We start from the raw sequence: 21,979 nt of genomic DNA, 5'->3' as shown, positions 1-21,979 counted from the left end.
AAAAGGATCAAGAACATTAATTACACACCATCGCAACAGAAGAAATTAACACCAACTACTCAAATTTCCTTAAGATATACACTGATGGATCAAAAACTAAAGGACTAGACAAAACGGCAGCCGCATTTGTCATCCCTGAATTAAACATCAAAGTAGGACATAGACTACCCGACAACTGCTCAATATATACGGCAGAATTCTGGGCCATAAAAGAAGCACTTAAATGGGTCGAGACTAACAACACTCCGATGACAGTAATTATAAGCGACTCACTTAGCGTCATCTCCTCAATACTTAACAACAATACCAACTACGGAGAAAATTTTCTGAAACAAACCAACTTAACGCTGAAAAGCTTAAACAACAATAAACAGCACATATAATTCCTATGGATTCCATTCCATATAAATATACCTGGCAATGACCTAGCAGATTCAATAGCTAAACAAAAACTTAACGAACCTAGCCACGTCCAATTAGACTACAGTGTTAGCGAAATATACAACCTAACAACATCATTAATGACAAAAAATGGCAGCAAAAAATGGAATGACAGTGCCCAAGGTAGGAAACTTTGCAACATCATTAATGAAGTCAAAAGAAACAGGAAACCACCCGTACTCCAAAGTAAAGATCTAAAGATAAAATAATAAAATATATACAGGTCAAACCAAACTGGCTACCAGTTATGGTAAGCATTTAGGACCCTTCCCACACACTGGTCCCAATATTGAAAGTTCGGAATAAAACTAATGATAATCAAACATAAATCCAACGCTGGAAGTGTTGATGTTTGTGTTGGCCCGTGTCGTGGCAATGTACCAACAGTCTATTCTTGAATCACAATAATACAATCCAAAAATATATCCTTATTTTAAATTTCACTATAATTCCCAGTTAATGACTCTTTCCAAGAATATAATTTTAGATGATGTGCACTTTGTATTTCCAGTGAATAAATAATTTCAATAAATAAATTCCAGCCCAAATGAAATAGTAATGATGCTGCCTCATGATCTTATAGCACGAATAAATAATTTCTTGAAAAATAAGATTATAAAATCCTTTACTTGATATCAGGTGACAATTAACATTTTCTATTAAAAAAATTCTTACCTAATGACAAATTTCATTCTAAAATTTCCAAATATTTACAAGAAAGAAATCTTTCTTTTAATTAGAAAATGTATTACTAAACTTGTAATATAAAATGTAGTAAACAACATGTAGACCAAGCATTTCATGGAGAATTTCCAAAGTTCTAGACTCAGATTGAGATAAGCATGTTGTTTACAAAACAAAAATCAATTATTCAGGTCAGGTAGAAAATGAACTTGACTTTGGACAAGGCAAAGACCAAAATACAATTATCCATACCATATAATAAAAAAGAAGAAATTATAAGAACAACTAACAAAAAATGCAAATTAAATTTATATAATGTGTACAAGGTCAGCCATATGCTATTTAATTTACATACATATAACTACTCAATATAAAACTTTAAATCCACTTGTTATACTTTGTTTGTAAGCATCAGCAATCATATTATATTCCTATTAATTAAGACAGCCATTATGTGATAACGTGGCATTGCTCGGGCACATTAAACAATAAAATATTACATATTATAGAAGCTGCTCAGTTTCTATTTTCTTTATCCAGGCTGGCAGCATCCCCAAAATTAAGCCATGTGCACAAGACAGGTTAACATTTTTCAAGAATAAATAAAATAAGAAAAAAAAGGAATAATATTTGTTACAATCATTTTTGGTTTTTCTTTGGAATATTTTGAGCAAATGCTAATACGAAAGAGTAAAATGCGGTGGAACCTTTTATTCTCTTTATATACGCGAACTCGAGACAGAGGTATCAACAATGCGACAGCGCGAAAATACTAACGGTACGTAGACCGTAAAACGCGTGAATTTATAGTTCTTTTATTGTGGAGCAAGGCTGCGCTGATATGTAATTTGGATTATGAAGTTGCCAAATACAGCATTTATTCTGCAATTTCACACTAGCCCATGTCCAATGGTCGTTTATCAAAATCAAATAGAAATATATAAACAAAATGAATGTAGGAAAATAGAAGAGTTTCAGTTGCATCTTGAATAACACAATTAGATGGAGTCATGAACTTTAAGAATATTAACTTTTCTTTAAAAACCGGGCGCAGAAAGCATTCTTTTTTCGATATATTCATATGGTCCTATTTGGTTAAGTGATTTTTAAAAATGAATTTAAACAATGTCTTATTTTAATTACGGCTGACATATTTGATTGAGGATCTTCGTCGCTTATCTCAATGAGAAAGCCATTTATTAAATACGGTTTTCTTTCAATTTGGTCAAATTCTGATGAACAGTTTTTGAAAATTTTTTACAGATTTTCTTTAATGTTAGTAACGGTGGCCATATTTGACGCCGGACCGCCTCAAATTTGCAACTCATCTCTGCAAGCACAAGTTTTGTAAGATTTTGTCAAATTCAGTTTTGTGTTGCTAAGATTTTTTTTTACAGGTTTTCCGATTTTTTAACGACAGTTGCCATATTGGAAGGCGGATGGGGATCAGTTGTACAATTATCAACGATATACAAAGATTATAATGCTTTCTGTCAAATTTGTCAAATTTTATTGAGTGGCTATTGATAAATAGTCGTCGAAAGTTTGTTATTTGCTTTGTTATGTAGGTCACATTTAATGGAGGATTGGTATCACTCAGGCAAATTTGAAAGGTCTTGATTCCAGAATGCTGTCTATGAACCACTTGCAATTGGTCAAACAGAGCCTTTAGAAGTTGCAAATAATCATTCTAAGCGGATGATAGCATTATGGACGACGCATGACAGAACAATACCATAAACTCACATGCTCTTTACGTCAAGGTGAGCTAATAATTGAAAATTTTCAACTATGTTTAGGTTATGGATCTGAACGAGACTACTTGTGGTTACCCATCCAAAAGTTGCAGTTTCGTCAGTATTTTCCTCTTTCGTACAGCCACGTTTTCCTATCGTTGGCACCTCTGCGGCTTCTTGTACACAATCGTAAGGCATACAATTCATATAGTTTAATTTGTAATGATACGAGTATACGCTCTTAAAATAAGTAACAGCAAAAAGTGAAGACAACAAGCTTTGTAAAATTTAACAAATGATTTATTTCCCTAGACTACAAAGCGAAAAATGAGAAAAAAGGAATTAGGGTTTTTGCGAATTAAATCCAAAAATTATCCAAAAATTAAATATAGAAGTCCTGTCAATGAAAAGTTCTAAGTGAATCTCAGTTCAAATTCCGATGCAATTCAAGATGGAAGGCGATGACGTCTGTTGTTGAATCACAGAAAATAATATTCCAGTTTTGAATTCCGTATAAATTCCAGTGAATGTCTTTGTCCAAAAATTAATTTAAAGCACTTATGTATTTCCAGATAAAAGAATCACTTGAATTTAAATAATTTGAAGAAAATAGAATTTCAGCCCAAACTGGTCACAACATAATACAACTTAACATGTCAAATGTTTTAAGCCCAACTGATAGAATTTTTATCATAACATCAGTTATGCGACTACTTAAGACGCAAGACATATTCCCGGATGAGGGTCAAAAGTTCATCCTTCTAGAAGAAAAAAATAGAAGTTTGTTTACGAATTGAGACGTGCTTCACGTCAAGTAGTCCAGGTATGATCTTGACTTAACTTAATGATTCTTACTCAGAGAAAGAAAAAAACACAGTTGTTTGCCAATACTGTCACTGCTTTTAAGGTCAGGAACTAGATAGAATGTTCCTATTATTAGTTATTTACATCAATGAAATTTATTTTTACAAATCAAAAAATAATCAATCAGGTCAAACAGAACTGAACTTAATTCTGGACAAAATTAAGTCCAGTAAACAATATTACATTACAATACCATGCAATGGATAAAAATATTTTAAAACTAACAGACAAACAATTCATTTAAATATACATAATAGTAAGAATTAAAGTGCGTAAAGGGAAATGTAGAATAAAAGGTGTATTGTTTCATCAAAAGTTCTGAGATTCAACTTCAAGAGGTAAAAGATTATATTTTGTTAAACGTAGGCAGCAACTACAACATTTTCCGAACCATCGCAAACTTCAAGACAGTACATCTTATTAGATGAGATCAGACAAAAATAAACAACAGCAAAGCGTATTGGTGCCATTATACCGTGCAAATGTTGCGAATTTAACATGTAAACATCTAGTCTTTCTTACACACAGACGTATTAAAACACATGTTGTTTTGATATCAGCGAATATAAGCAAACAGCAAAGAAAGGCATGTGGAGATTCACATTAATATACATATACCCAGCTGTAAATAACCGATGAACCTAATTAAAGACCTTGAATCTTATTACATGTGATCAGATCATATCACAAAAATTAAACAACGGCACAGCTCATTGTTTCCGCTCGCAAGATACAGTGCAAATTTTGCAAATATACGCATGCAGCAAAGATATGCATTCGTACGATGACATTAAAAGAGTAATACCAAGCCTTAAATAACTGCTCAATCCATCTGAAAACGTTTCCTTGTTCCAAATATTAATATTACTTAAATATTATCTACATGGTTTTGAATGTTATTTTTAAGCCAATGGCTGTATTATGTCGAGGAACTGAGTACCTTTCCCAAGTACACACTGATGCAGCCTATAATAGTATAATAATAGTGTAAATCTGAAGTTGGATGGATGAACAATGTACGAATGTGAAATATTAAATTAACTTAGATGAAATTTTGTGCTCTCAACAAATTGTCAAACGAGATTACGTACTACAATGTCTGACAACCTGATGTTAAACAGCAACCAGTAAAGCAGAGAGCCCCAGTTTAGTATGCGGTGCTTTTGCAACATTTCACACAAGCACTAGAAGAGTCTAAGTATAACAAATACAGGTTGTTGTACGAGATTAACACAATTTCATTCACCTGAACTTTTTGATGACATAAACATTTTGGAAAAAGGGAATTGAAATTAATAAATATGTTATAAATTGTTAAATGTACTATCTTGACTGCGAAGCATGCCGATCTAGCCTAGACCTTCAACCAAACAACCTCCACTTTCTACAAGATGCGCCATGTTTTAGAGAGTCTATAATAGAAAGTGATAAGGTGCCAGCCCTCAGATCATAATTGGATTAGACCTCGTTTTTAAACGATATGATAACATAACATATACATAAATAAATGTTCCAAACTTTGTACATAGTACATAGCATCAAAAGGATTCTTTCTAAGTACTCCAATCTTGGGGTCTTTCTCTAAACACACATTCCTTGCAAAAGTCACTAGACAGGTTCCCTAGTCCCCACATCTGCTGTCCAATTTTGTGTCTTGCTTTAGTGATCACTTCAGCTGGTGTGAAAGTATACCGTGGGTCTGGAAGACTTATATAGAAATATTCCCTATTGAGGTTCACCATTATTTGTTCTTCGAAGACTGTTCTGGTGGCCAATAAACCTTTTGTTCCATAATGAACAACCATAATGTTTTGTTGCTGGGGGTTGACTTCTGTTAGGATACCCGGATGCCAGAACCCGTAGTATTTGAAAGTCACGATGTGTCCAGGAATGAATTCGTCCCATGATTTAACGAGTTTCGTCATGACAAGTCGCCTCTTCTCTTTCCCAACTATAGTTTTTAAGGTGTCAGACAAATGATCGTATGCCTGGACAAATATGATCTCGAAGTTCTCTATAATAATAATAATAATAATAATAATACGACGATAACTAAGATAACAATAATAATGCCCCGACCAACCCTCATTCATTAGAATTAGTCTTTATGTAGTAAATGATCACATCATCCAGACAACAATGATTACTCCAAACAAAAGAAAAGGGCTGACGTAAATGGTTTCGGGGACTACCTGCTACTCGATATGATGTGCTCCAAGTTTTGTAAGTTGCAGAAAGAATGCCATGTGAATGACATGGAATGACAACATGACAGTCTACTGTACGCAGTGATAACTTACTTGTGGATCGTGAAAAGTCTGGAACCCCACCATGCTTTTCAAGACACCAATCATGGAAAAAGTCGGCAAAACTAATCGATGCTGTTAGGGGGCGATATGAAAGTTCTGTTGACGACGGTATGAGTCTGAATTAGATACTTTGGTCCAGACAATAGGAATCGTCACCACTGACATTCAAATAGAATCTGTTTTGCATAAGTGTAAGACTTCAAGCTTCAATTGAGGTAAATTGGAAAAATGGAGAGGATGAAAATATAGAATTTAAGATCATTATGTACACAGCTGGAATGAGAGACTTGACCGAAAACTAACTGAATGAAATTGACAAAAACCTAATGTCCATCTTTGATACAGTAGCATGCAAAGACTATACTTTTCTCATAGAGCGGAGGAAGAGAATTTATCAGAGTGGAAATTCGAAGATGAGCAAAATGTCTTGAGGGGAGTGATAAATAATTCCTTGCCATTATTCAGACTGATGGTCTATAAAAACTAAAGTAGAGAAAAGTATAAGTAGAATGTCTGTAAAGAAGGATTCTTTGTTTGATTGTGTGTTTTAAGGCACATCATTAGGAGTTAGTCGTTTTGTGCCGAGGCAGTTAGAGAACAGTGTCTTGCCAAGGACACACCAAGGTGGCTGACTCAGGCTGACCCGGTAGTCGGATTCAAACCAGCGCCCTTTCGGTCGTAAGCCCGGCACTTTAAGCACTGACATTCTGCAGCTCCATCTGTAAAGAAGGTGTAAAGAAAGAAAGTAGTGACAGAGAGAAAGGCAATCAATGCAATGTTTGTAAGAGAAATAAAACGACAGGTCAGCGCAATCACGTAGATGGTCTCAAAAGTAAGTACAGCGTTTGCAAAGAAGGCATAAAGGAAAACATTAGAATGAAAAGAAAGAAAATCAATAATATGTTTATAGCAGTTGTTGATTTGGATAACGCCATGTTTCAGCGCAAGATAGGCTATACACGTAGGCCTGTATTCCTGTGGAGAAAGAATCCGGGACTATGTTTATAAGAGAAACAGAACAACAAGCCAGATAAATCATGTATATGGCTTCAACATAGACAACTAAAAATAGAACTAGACTACTGATCTAAATACAAAATCCGGCACTATTCGTCAAAATCATGAAGGAAACAGTGCTATTACGAATTTATGGTCTTAAAATAAGAAAAGGGTGAGAAGCAACCACCTTTCTAAAATTTAATAAATAATTTATTTCGCTAGAATACAGAGTGAAAATGTATTTAAAACGGAACTTTATGTATTGCGAATTAAATCCCAAATAATTCTAGAATTACTAAAACAAGTCCTAATGAATAAAGTGTTGAATAAACTTTAGTGGTGTTCCAAATAATTTCCAACGCTGAAAGTACTGATGGGCCTGAAATGACTTGTATTCTCTAATGTATAAATGTCCCAATGGCCTGAATTGTATTTATGTACCAATATTCTTTTGTTCACTCACAGTAACATAATCCGCGTTTTTCTTGTTCACTATGATTCCCAGTTCATAAATAATTTCACCAAAATTAAAATCTGAATACAAAAATAAAAATGATTTCTACACAGATGTTATCACGGGAATAAATATTTTTTTTCCAGTAAACAAGATTATATAGAAAAAAACTAAGGCAAAACCGAATAACCCAGATGAGGGCGAAAAGCTCATTTCTAGAAAAATCGTATGTATAATTAGACGGTCTGTTACTAAAGTTAAAAAAGAACATAGTAAACACAATGTCATTAATTCATACCAAGATAAATCTGTCTGTTTATATTGATAATGACCCTAATATGAAAACCGTATATATAGAATACAAACGTTCATCGAGGATCACGTGATGTTTAAGTGACATCCATTCAAACTACTATGTGACCTATCTTGACAGAAATAGTTGCTGACCTGAACTTGGTAATCAACCTTGATTTATGAATATAAATTTCACAAAGTATTGTACATGTACTTATACTATAGTACAGGCCAGCCAATGAATTAAAGAATTAAAAAATAAATGTCATAAACCTAAATGACTTAAAACTATATATTTAAATAATATATGATACAGATATTCGTCAACTATATACATACTTGCTGCTTTCACCACAGTAGTGTTAGTACCTTGATGATTGTTGGCTCTGCAGCTAAGACATCAGCAAATGGGGTGATATTTTATTTTCAATTTCACGTGAAAGAGTTTGTACTGAAACATTAAACCCCAACAAAATATTAGGATTGTTAATCTGACGTTGTACATGATTTCCAGAAGACCACGCTACATAGTACCAGTCGGTCACAAGTAATATATCAATATCTTACAACATTAAATCTTTTCTGAATATGTAAAACCAAAATCTTTCTTGCAACTGGGTTTACTCTTTGCATTTTTGTACTAACTGAGTAATGACAAGTTTTAACTATAATCACAGCACGCCATGTATATTGAAAACTTGTTCAGTTCTTTACTAAAGATGAATGTGTACAAAATATTTGAAGTCTTTAACTGGAAAGAAAGATTCACAAAACAGTTAGGGTTTTCTTTTCTGTAGGTCTTCAGGTTTCATTCCGTATGTTTACTGTAACTGTATCCGCATTTTGGGGTCCAAGCATGGGATAAATATCATGCTCAAAATTAAAACTTATCCAACTTGAGGGATCTAAGCTTAACGTGAACTTCGTGCCTTAAAGTTAAGTATATCCTAAAGGAGGGATGAGAGTGACACAGCTTAGCATGAATTTAGCGCTTATATGTTTTGAATATTGATTTTGGTGATACGGTGAACTTTTGGGATCTAAGTTTAGGATATATTTCGTAGCCGAATGTTAAGTACCTCAAGCTTGAGGTTATCAAAACATAGCGTGATCTTCGTGTTCAAAAGGTATGTGTATGTGACAGTTATGGTAGCATGCAATAGGGCATCAGTAAAGTCGTAGACATTACTTTCTTTATGCATCAACCATGATTCTGGACAGATGTTAGCGTTTATATCATACGAACAATTTCATTAAAACAATTTCAGCCAGCAAAGTATATTTTTCTTTCTTAATACAATAAAATTGTATTCTAACAACCGCTTTGTGATTAAAAGTGATTAAATAATTTCAAAAGAAGTTGGAGTGTTGAAGAAAAGTGCTGGTTAGTTTAATTATCTCTCATTTTTCATTTAAAAACAAACTATTCAACTCTAAAAGAGGTGTGGAGGGGTTTCGGTTAAATTCATTTTACCCTCTTTGGATCTAGGACTACATACTTTTGTCCATTAAAGCATGGTTAAGAGTGGCATCCGTCCCGACAGTTAGTTCTACCATTCTAGGAATATATAAATGTCAGTTGGAAAATGCTATTAAATGTATATATCACGACCATGGTTTTCTGACTTTCATGTCAGTTCTGCTACTTCATTTTATTTCATAATCTTTTGGTAAAGTTACTTTCCAAATTCAGCATGAAAAATCTGGGTTTTAATAGCTGCGCCCTTCAAGAGCGAATCCCGTCACCACACTACCCCATAATATGAAACTTATTGTTTATGAATTCCTAACAAACAACAAAATATAATTTCAAGAAAAATAGTAAGGATGATACGCGAATCACGAAACGCTAAATTAACAAATACAAGAATATCACTCAAGAAACCCTTAATAAACTTAAGAGCAAAAACCTGTAAGATCTTTGAAAATTATAAACAGTATGGAGCAACATAAAGACAATGCAAACATCGAATTTGTCGCTGTATGAATATTTAAAAATCATAACGAATATGCTAAATATGGTGAAGGAAACTTTGTTGATGCATTGATAATGGACATAAACAATACCAATGAATTTATTTACCCACCATTGGCCGAAGAGGAGATTTGCAAAAGTATAGAGGCGTTACCAATATAAAAACGTCCATCTAATGAAAAAATCATAAAGGGTTTATCAAATCCACTTAGACACGTTAGTGCCAATCTGTTTCTTCTTCGAACCGAATTTTGATACAGGGACTATTCTGGACTTTTGACATGAGACAATTATACAAAAAACTTGCAAAACCAATGTGATTCCACTCAACCCGAGAAGTATCGCCCAGTGACAATTTTAAATTGTAAGTCCTTTTTATATGCAGACAATACTGTCTTCCTTGGTATGGACCATGACTCCTTCCAGCAGCATTTAAACGCAAATTTCAACTTTTCTATATTATGCAAGCTGCACATAAACTACACAAAATCCAAAAAGATGATTTTCGACGTATGAAACAATGATCCAGCTTTCAAACTCAATGCATGTATCATATCTATTTGTAATGAATTCCAATATAATCAGAATGTTTTCTATAATAGCAGATTGTTTAACAGCAGATGAGAAAAAAATGTCAAAAATGCAAAAAGAAAACGAAATCAATGCATCTTTATACAAAGGATATGTCACCTTCATATTCGAACTGACTTACAATTACAACATTTTCCATTATATAATACTACCAATTCTGTCTTACCGGTGTGAAATCTGCAGTTTTGAAGAAGAAAAAAAACAAGATTACAGAGAATTCGCATAATGATTTTATGAGAAAAACAACTCATAAACAGATTACTACAGATCAAGACTCTGGTAGGAAAACCAATTGACATTAATATCAAGTCTAAAAGTATTGGGTTATGGATTTCATTAATTCATACAAAAGACTCAAAGGTCTGTCAAACTTTATATAAAAATCATGTGCAAGGATTCAAACTAAAAAAAATCTTAATAAATGGTTCCTTGCATTAAAAACGCTTTGATTTCCGTTGGTCGAAACAATCGTTATTATACCAGAATTCGAACAGTGTACGTAAAGCTACAAAATCCAGGATCGTAAAACCTTATAATGATTTGCGCATACAAGGAAAGAATATCAAGATATATCGATCATGCAAGAGATACTATTATACTTTGAAACGAGATCTAAATTCTAAAAAATAATTAATATTTCTGCCATTTTAGATATACATTCCCTTACTGGAATTTAGTACATGTAACCACAAATTAGCTGTTGAATCAGAGAACATACTATCTTACGAGGATAGAATATACAACATGTGTTACGGCAGAAGTGAGGGATTTTTTTTTCAAGTTTGCTGAAAACATCTATCCGAGAAGATATGAACGCTGATCTACTTTTTACATTAGACCAAATTTTATGAAACTTAGCGAACTACTCTCCACAGCAAATAAATAAAAACTAAGAGTTTATCTAAATTAGTCAAAAGCATTATGAGTGGATCTTCATGAAGAATTTAAACACAAAAAACAGGAATTATTTGCTTTATTTTTCGTTCTTTTAAACGATGCTCATTATTTGTACCCGTGTTTCCTTTAGTGACATCATATGCTTATATAAATTTGTTAAAACTACTGAGAAAAAAATTGAGAAAGCGCCTATGATTTTATTTTCTATGCCTGTAGCTTATTATATATATGGAATTCATGCACACCTACCATAAACATTTGTACGATTTTCCTATAACTCCAGCATTATTAATAACAACAATAGAATTTTCATTTCGATGCTAGAATATTTCATGAAACTGTTTCACACATTAGTTTTGTAGTTTTAAAAGTTTTGACTCGTGTATTGAATTTACTGTGCCTTTAAAAGTCTAGTTCATTTTGCATATGTGTGAATAATATATGCATGTATGTATGTATGTATGTATGTATGTATGTATGTATGTATGTATGTATGTATGTATGTATGTATGTATGTGTGTATGTATGTATGTACGTATGTATGTATGTATGTGTGTGTATGTATGTATGTGTGTATGTATGTATGTATGTGTGTATGTATGTATGTATGTATGTATGTATGTATGTATGTATGTATGTATGTATGTATGTATGTGTATGAATGTATCTTGCATGTAGTTACGAGTCTATACCTTTAAAATAAGTAACAGAAAAGAGTGGAAAAGCACCAAGCTTTGTAAAATTCAACAAATAATTTATATGGGTGTAATTTGTTTTAAAATCACGAAATTAGGGACTGAACACATTTGACAGTGCCAAACGTACCTCGGATAGTGTAGTTTTGCTTGTGAGGAAGTCAATTAATACATATATCTAATTGTTATCGATCAGTTCTGAATATAAATTTTTGGTTTGAAGTTTCAATAGAATTGCTCCAAACAAAAGATGAATTCATTTTTGGAACTGTTGATATACCTCCCGTGGGTTTAGAATGCTGTTCAATTGAGGCGTTTGCAATTGAGAGTGATCTATCGACTAGACTTCACGCAACTAAACGTGTTCCTGTTTGGCGATTGTTATGGCTGGACTTCAGATACTAATAATATTTTTACAATATTAACTAATACTGGCAACACTGAAAACCTTGATCACGGCCATGTTAATAACTTCAACAAGGTACATCGTCTCCGTAATCATGATACCCCCGTGTAAATACATATCTGTGATAAAGAGATATAAAATAACTATGACACTGCCGTGTTAGATTTTAGAAGAAATAGCACTGTGTATATTGTCAACTGAAGAACCCGATGTAACAAAGATATATGCAAATATGCAAGTAAAGGTGTACGTGTAATAGACTATTTAGTTACCACTGAGGAAGGCTTCAAACACGGACATTTTGATGCTATGTACTGAGGTGAACACGTGCTTACCTGAAGCATGTTCAATCAAACACGATTGTGCGGTTCTGATAAGAGAATATGTTCACGGTAGGTATCAGCAGAGACTAAGCTGAGGCCTTCAAATACAAGATGCATTATTTGATAGAAGCTGCTAATACCGACATAAAAAGCTGATGCAAAGTTATACTAGAAAATGTTAGAAGATGCTTCGAATCCTAGCCCCTCAAATATTACAACAGGTACTTTAAATCTCTAAACAATTCTATTGATCATTTTATTGATGAAAGATACGTACACATTGACGAAAGATACGTACACATTGATGAAAGATATGTACACATTGATGAAAGATATGTTCACATTGATGAAAGATATGAACACATTGATGAAATATATGTTCACATTGATGAAAGATATGTTCACATTGATGAAAGATATGAACACATTGATGAAATATATGTTCACATTGATGAAAGATATGCTCACATTGATGAAAGATATGTTCACATTGATGAAAGATATGAACACATTGATGAAATATATGTTCACATTGATGAAAGATATGCTCACATTGATGAAAGATATGTTCACATTGATGAAAGATATGCATACATTGATGAAAGATACGTACACGTTGATGAAAGATATGAACACATTGATGAAATGTATGTTCACATTGATGAAAGATATGCTCACATTGATGAAAGATACGTACACATTGATGAAAGATATGTACACATTGATGAAACATATGTACACATTGATGAAAGATAGGCAAAAAGGGGTGTTTGAATAGCGTGTTTAATGAACTCAAAATAGTATTTCTCTCGTGATGTAGAAAAAACTTTACATCAAATAAAGTAGTCAGCAGTGCTTGCCAGGCTAAGATTAATAATGAGTTTCTTTACCATGGTAAAGATATACTTCAAAATTCATTCTGTAATTTATTTAAGGCTCCATTTAAAGGTGGTCACTTTCCGGAAATCGAAGGTCTAGATACACTAATGCATAATATGAGCCATTAAGACGATGTTAATAGTTATATAGGTATAGCGCTTCAGAGTTCCATGTGACTTAGTGGTTAGAACGTCCGCCTCGGATGCGGCAGGTCGTGGGTTAGATCTCCGACCGAGTCATACCAAAAACTTATAAATATGGTACTAACAGCTGCCTCTCTTGACGCTCAGCATTAAGAGGTTAGTGTTAGGACTGGTCAGCCTAGTGTCAGAATAATGTGACTGGGTGGGACATCATGCTACATGTCTGCAGCATAATGCCCCAGTGCTAGACATCACTATAAACTGCCACAATGCAGACATCGTAGCTATATGACTGAAACATTGTTAAAGCTGTGTTAAAAAAATCCATATCACACACACTCCCAGAGTTCGAAAGGTTAATTATTCACATGTATACTTAAGAATAGACGTACAGACTGAGCATATACGGTGCCTAAAACGCATCCTGAAAATCAGCTGGCAAGACCGCGCCCCACACAACGAGATCCTGCAGCATGCAAGTATACCCAGCGTGTACTCCCTGCTGAGCAAATGCCGCCTTCGATGGCTGGGACACGTCCGACAAAAAGAGGATGGGAAGCTGCCAAAGGACATTCAATATGGGCAGCTGGCCACTGGCACCAGAAGACTCGGCCGCCCCTTACTCCGTTTCAAGGATGTGTGCAAGAGAGACATGAAGGCATGTGACATTTCACCCGACGGCTGGGCTGTGCAGGCCGAGGACCGAGGCACCTGGAGACTGACGGTCTGCAAGGGCATAGCAATCGCTGATGTAACGAGAGGCCAGCTGGCAGCAGAGAAACGCGAGAGAAAGAAGAGTGCATCAGCAATCTCTGCAGCTCAGACTACGCAGTACGTCTGCACCAAATGCAATAGGGACTGTCACTCGCGCATAGGCTTGCACGGCCACAGCAGACGATGCAAAAAACCCAAAGACAGACGACACTCCAAGGGAGCTACTCGCATGGTCCCCACGAGACTGAGCTGCCACTGATGATGATACTTAACAATAGACTTACAGACTGAGCAAAAAACAATCGTATCTTTATTGAAACACAAACTGGATTGAGCACACAAAAAACATGAGTACAGTTGACAGTAGTCTTTATTTTACATGGACATATCAGAAATATGTTTAACAAATGTAACATATTATTTGAGCGTTTATTGATTTCACCAAAGCGTTTGATCGATGTACAGCAATAAAAGGTCAAGATTTAAATATGATCATTCATTAAGTGATAAATTCTCTTGTGTTCTTGGTGTCCAGCAAGATGAATGTTTATCACCATTTATTTTAGTCTATATCTGTAAATGATATAGAGGAAGAGTTTGCCATGCATGGTATTGCCGGTATAGAGATTAGCCGTTTTATTCTTTAATACTCAGATTATCATCTTTTCAGGTTCGCCCAAAGTCATTTATGTCGGGCTAAACTATTTGAAAGACTACTGTGCTTAAAGAAAACGCATCGCTAACATCTTAAAAACAAAGGTTATGATTTTTTAGAAAAGGTATTTCTTCACCTGCAAATGTATTATTCACTTAGTTCAACTAATGAAGAACTGGACATTGTAAATCAGTTTATATATCTTGGATTGGTTATTACGGGTGATGGTTCCTTTACCGATAAACATACAACATTGGCAGAGCAAGCAATAAAGCGATATTTTTACTACAAACATGTCTTTGTAAATTTAGATCCTATAATCAGGCCTGTCATGAATCATTTTGATAGAATCATAATCTTATTCCTACCAAGTTTTGCGATTTATTCCTGCTGAATGCACTGAATGAATGCACTTACATTTTTGCAAAAATATATAACAGTGAAAAAGGCAATACAAAATAGTTTTATTTATGTGGAATTACTGCGGATGAATTTTATTACATTGTGAAGTATTTGCTTAAGATAATAAGCACAAAGGAGTAATATACATACATACATACATACATACATACATACATACATACATACATATATATACATACATATATATACATATATATATATATATATATATATATATATATATATATATATATATATATATATATATATATATATATATATATATATATATATATATATATATATATATATATATATATATATATATATATATATATATATATATATATATATATTGGTTAATCAGGGAGCCGGTAATAATGAAAACTTGTTGCAGTTATTTAAATTAAGACTATCGGACAATTTAATCGAACGTTTGATGTATCGTTTAAAGAACAATAGTCGAGCATTATTTAATGCAAATATTGCAAATTTCTGATTAAATCTTTGCATTGAAAAAGAAAGCGATTCTTTGAAGGAAAGATATTTAATTGCTAAATTTATAGTATAAACAAGGGAGATAAATCAGATTACAGGCTTAATACCTTACTGAGCTGTCTCTCACTGTTCTACTTCACAATATAATTGTATCTTTTCTACGTGAAAATAATTTACAAAGGCAGATTTTCCTAGAGGATACTGAACTACTAACACAGGCAAACAACCTCGTTTGGTACTTTTGTGAATTTTTCTCCAGCTTTCTTTTGAGTACTGGTTTATTGAGAAAATTGAACAGCACGGCCATAAATGGGAAAATAATTAGGTAGTACTGAACATGTATATGAATGTGAAGTCATGTATCTTCCTCAATGGAAAGAAACCATGACTATTCACATACAATCAAGGAATTTCCTGTATCTAAAAGACATCGATATTTACGTTCATAATTGTTCATAATTGTATTGACATTACAGTTGATTTACTGAATGGAGTTAGATCAATTTAGAACTCCTTGTTTTACTCTATGAAGACGATACCGTTGTATTTTCAGGTAATCAAAGGAATATGTCTAAAAGATTGACGTATATTTTAATTTTGAAGTATTCTTTAATTACTGCAAAGAAAATATGCGCTGATCATAAATACTAGGAAAATGTAGAAATAGACAGAACTTGAAATTACTTAAGGAGCATTAGAACTTGAAAAATGTCAGAACTCATAAATGCTTTGGATTGACCCTTTGGAAGAATGTTTGATATTTATTGTGAATTAAGAATCAAATTATTAAAGCAAGGAAGGCTATGTTGTTGTTGTTGTTGTAGGGTTTAACGCCATTTTTCAGCACAAGATAGGCCATATATGGCGGCCAGTATAACTGGTGGAGGAAGAACCCTGGAAAACCCAGGAAAGAACCACCGACCCACGAGAAGCTACTGGCAGGCTTTCCCACGTACCCACGCTAGCCGAGCCTTGGACTCGAACATACGCAGAAAGAGGTGAGATGGCAGTGATCCGGAACGGTGAGCGCTTCAGACCACTCGGCTACTCGGGGCCCCCGGAAGGCTATGTACATTTTTAAGTAAAGAACATGAAAACTTAATTTTCTTGTCAACTTAAATTTTATGATGTGACGATAGATCCAGTCCTTACATATGAAGCTGAGATCTGAGGTTTTGAAAACGTACATCTGATGGAACTGGCTTATTTAGACTTTCTAATATTTGTGATAAACGTTACCATATCCATCATTACGTATATTCTTTATGATGAGTTGAATACAACGCGTCCATGGTTAGAAATGAAAAAGAGAATGGTTAGCTATGGGATAAATATCGTTAACGGTAAACTAATCAAACATGTATTTGAGACTATTACATATTATAATAATGATCTAGGCAGAATTATATGGACTGAAAGCATTCATAACGAATTAGCGGATTTTGTTTTTCAACTTATTTTGGGTTAATCAAATTATTTCCTAAAAATACTGGCAAGATACAATCTTTAATGAAAGACTTCATCGGTTTATACAGACATGGAAATCAGCCCTTTCTACAAAAAATGTAAAAAGCCGATAGATGTGGAACATTGAAAACGGATTTTTAATTAGAACTTTATTTGGTAAAAGACGTACCAAAGAAATACAGGCAAGTATAATAGCATTTTCAAGCATGTAATCACTATTTACGTACAGAGCAGGAAATGTACGAAAAGTTTCCTCGACATGAAAGATTGCGCAAAGTTTGCTTTCAAAAATGTGTGGGTAACAAATTTTATATCTCCTTGAATGCAGCAATTTCCGAGAACACAAAATGCAACTACTGCCTTAAACCTTTATATTAGATCAAATGTACCAAAGTTAAAGAATTACTTCTGATACATTTTGTTTAGAAGACAATTCTCTGAAATGATCAATGTTATTTCGTCAAATTTTCGTTAATTTCAAAAATCACATTTACACGATGTGCATGCTGCGCCTTCCATTTTGTTCAAGACTAGAAAGGTACCATTGTTCAGCATTATAAGGAAATACGTTTACTACATATTAATTTGTGTTTCATTTGTCGTAATTTATTACTTTTCATTCCAATTTCCTAAGTGGTTTGAGCGTCCGCCTCGAGAGCGGGAGGTCACGGGTTCGAACCCCGACCGAGTCCTACCCAAGGCTCATTTTTAAAAAGTGGTACTATCACCTGCCTCGCTTGGCGCTCAGCATTAAGACGAAGGGTTAGAACTGGTTGGCCTGATTTGAGGATAATGTGACTGGGAGGAACATGATGCTACTTGGCCCCATATACTACTGATGGTACATGTATGCGGCATGATGCCCCAGTACTAGACATCACTATAAACTACCAAACTGCACACAGAGCTACGTTAAAAATCCAAATCACACACGCGCGGGTGCGCGCGCGTTATAAAAGCTTCCGTGTGTAGCGGTATTAAGAGATGTATGCAAGTTTGTATTTGTCCGTTTCCATGGGAGTATTAATTGTGGTAATACTTTCATTCTGAGTTGAATTGCCTCTACGTAAAAACGCCCATATCCTCCATGGCTAAAATAATGTACATGCAAAGTGAGATACTCATTATTCAGCTCATACGCTGTGGATTACAGTCTCATTCTAATCAATATTTTGTCATTGTCAACTGCTACCTGTACATAGCAGCTCTTGACACGCACAAGAATAGTCCTATACATATGTGATTATTATCCAATCATATACTTAGAACTGAAGTAAATGATATCTATTCATGTACAGACTTGGCTTGAAAAATGCACTCAAACTGGAGACACGTTCAAAACATAAGCACAAGCTGTTATCTCTATGCCTAGGACTCGCCCCTTACATGTCTATGTTTGACAAATGGTTGAATTTATGACGAAAGAGTAGAAAATATCCCTTTTCCACCCGCCTATTGTAACGACGATCGTGAGACGAAGCTGATTATAAAAATGAAAACTAAGACATGTGTCTTTGAGGTGGGTGGGCGGTAGAAATAAATCGGATTTCAAAAAGGATATTTAAATCGGTATGAATACAAATTGGTCGCTATATTTCAAATTATGGCAAGCAGTTTCTCTCTCAAGTGTTCCATTGAATGCGCTGTCTCACGTAATGGAAGTCGTGATACAACTTTCGCAGGCGAGAACAATAGAATCTATGTTGGGGTTTGGACCAAGACAAGTAAATTCCAGTCAGAGGGTTATATTATGTGTCTCCCCACGAGGCATAGGCTCATGGGGACACAAATAATGTAACCCCGCGACTGGGATTTCCTTGTCTTGGTACGAACATCTACATAGATTATTTTTCTCACCCAATTTTGTTCCTATAAAATTAAAATAAGCCCTTATTTTTGCAATATTGTTAGCAGATTCGACATTAATAGCTACTGTTATTGTCTGTCACTGTATAAGGTCATGAGGTCTTTTACTCTTTTATGAATATATAAATAATTATCTAAGTAGACTCTAGGCATATATGCCGCTCTTAGAAAAAAAAAACAAATCAAGAAAAACGTTAAAAATGGTATGTGTTGAAATGGCTTGGAGCAACGTGCTACTGCTGACATAAATACAGTCAATTATTAAGAATATGTTAACGAGGACAATGGGGTGACGTGCCAACCCTACGTATATAAGTGCTACGCATAACAAAATAGAAACCTAAAAAGATAATTAACAATAAGTAATTAATATCTTTTATATGGTAAAATTTTAATTTTAATCGGTTCTAATTTGGAAAACGTTCTATGTAGTGAACGGTACGATCCTGTCCTGTACAATAGGCCTACTGTGTACAGCTTTAACGAAGTTTGTTGTGACTGAGGAAATTTCGAACTCATGACTTTCTTAGAATTTATATGTTCTGTCATGGACATATGGTAAGTGTTGAGATCACTAGTGCGATGATACACTACATGGAAATCTTCTTCTGGAATAGCATGTGGACTAATGAACGAACCACTCGGGTTGGTAACTGCAGGAGCTCTCATTTGCAATTTCATTACCATGTTTGATTCAGTTGCGCCGGATTGTGAGTGTTTAACAGAGTTAGAAGAAGCCAGTTTGACCTAACACATTTTCGGTTTTTGCCAGCTTTGCAGTAGCTTTCAAGAGAGTTTCGATTTGTGTAGCCAGTGATGTGTATTGACTGTTTGTCTGGATATCTAACAAACAGCTCAGCTTGTGTGTGTGTGTGTGTGTGTGTGTGTGTGTGCGCGCGCGCGCGCGCTAAAATGTTTTATATGGTGTGTTATCAAAGTTGGAGAGACCTTAGTTGCTTTATAAGTGAATTTGTTTTTGTGTTATATATATATATATATATATATATATATATATATATATATATATATATATATATATATATATATATATATATATATATATATATATATATATATATATATATATATATATATATATTGTTGATGGAATTTATAATAACTCTGTCAGGCACAGCAGAAGACAACAACAAGGGTTTTATCTTTTTAAAAGTAATTCATACAGCGTGGACACCATGAGCGAGACGACAGGTCTGAGAAAACCAGACTGAAATAGGAAAAGGAAGGTTAGCAAAACAGCTAGATTTCTCTGTCGCAAGAGTGAGAAAATAGCTAACTGGCTATTATCTCACCTGTCTAAAGTTTGTAGCCTGACATGAAAACGTCAGACTACAAATTTTAGACAGGTGAGATAATAGCTCCATGTCATAACATAATTTTCTGCTAAACAGCTTCTTTACAATTTTTGTTTATGCCAGTTAAAGTGTAGCCGCAATTGTTTTTGGTTTAAACCACATGATTAAGGAAGAACCCTAAATAATCCTGGGAAGAAACATCATGCCACGGGAAGCTATTGTGAAGCTTTCTCACATACCCACGATGGCCGAGCCTGAGACTTGAACCGCGGACAGAGGTGATATGTTAGTGATCGGTAAAGGCATGTGCCTTGGACCACTCGGCCACTCGGGGCCTCGTAACGCTTACATTGCATCTTACGATTAATGAGGTCGTTGCCACCACAGAATGGAACCTAATTCGCGCCCTTCCCAGACGAAACTAATATTGGTATCATGGGCACATGCAGCACAGGTCAAGGGGGGGGGGTCACTTAAGCCCCCCATCCCCCCCACCTGGAAACCATATTGCAAATATATATATATATATATATATATATATATATATATATATATATATATATATATATATATATATATATATATATATATATATATGTATATATATATATATTCCGACAAGTTTAATCATGCTAATGAAGCTGAAAATATGACACAAGAGTCTGTTCAAAACACTTAGTAAACATTAGCTTTAGTTTCAGACTGCTTACTATACTAACTCTCCCGGCCGTGACTGGCCAACACTCTCCCCCTGCCCCCGCAAAAAATCCAGATCCCACTCCTATAAAAGTGCCCATAGTTTGTATGTAAGGTAAGTTGGTCCCATATTATTGGCGATCCAATAGAATGCACATCCCACTCGTCTTTCTGCAAGTTTCTTCCAATCGGTTTAAATATAAACTGAACCTTTTTTGGCGAACTGACATTTTTTTTTATAAAAAAAGGAAACAGAAGACGAAGAAGAAGAAATCTACTCACCTGTCCAGCAAACTGTGCTCAATATTTACATACCAGGGAGCTGTCTATGCTGTCTAGCGATTCGGAGGTTAAAACCCAGTGAGGTTACCAAGGGGTTGAGAAAATATGATATTGAAAGACTGTTTTTCCAAACAAAACAAAAAAAAACAGCACAAAACAGCAACAATTTATAACTCTTTAACTGACAGTAACTACGACATGAAAGCCAAGAGAAAAAAGTTAAAACTCAGTTGAGGCTGTTTTTGATGTGCTGTAAAGTGTGCACCGACTTTAAATAAAGATTTCTTGAATTTGCTATCTTGCTTTTATAGCTCTTATAATTTTTGGACTGGCTTTAACTAAATTAGGAACATCATCTTATTTACTCCAGAATGAAAAATGTAGATCGGATAAGCC

General features: G+C 34.4%; 1 long non-coding RNA gene across 1 annotated transcript; it reads right to left on the bottom strand.

The window, feature by feature from the left end:
* Positions 1-1,049: 1,049 nt before the first annotated feature.
* On the bottom strand, positions 1,050-21,658 carry LOC149804519 (uncharacterized). The gene is made up of 2 exons (XR_016416067.1): positions 21,584-21,658; positions 1,050-5,739 (listed from the first exon to the last, which is right to left on the bottom strand). It is a non-coding gene; the product is annotated as an uncharacterized LOC149804519 (long non-coding RNA).
* Between the last annotated feature and the right edge of the window lie 321 nt (positions 21,659-21,979).

Source organism: Sinohyriopsis cumingii, chromosome 2, assembly GCF_028554795.1.
Source record: "Sinohyriopsis cumingii isolate HCF-2022 chromosome 2, ASM2855479v2, whole genome shotgun sequence".
NCBI lineage: Eukaryota > Metazoa > Mollusca > Bivalvia > Unionida > Unionidae > Sinohyriopsis > Sinohyriopsis cumingii.
Note: the sequence above shows the minus strand (reverse complement) of the source record. Positions and strands in the feature narration are given on the sequence as shown.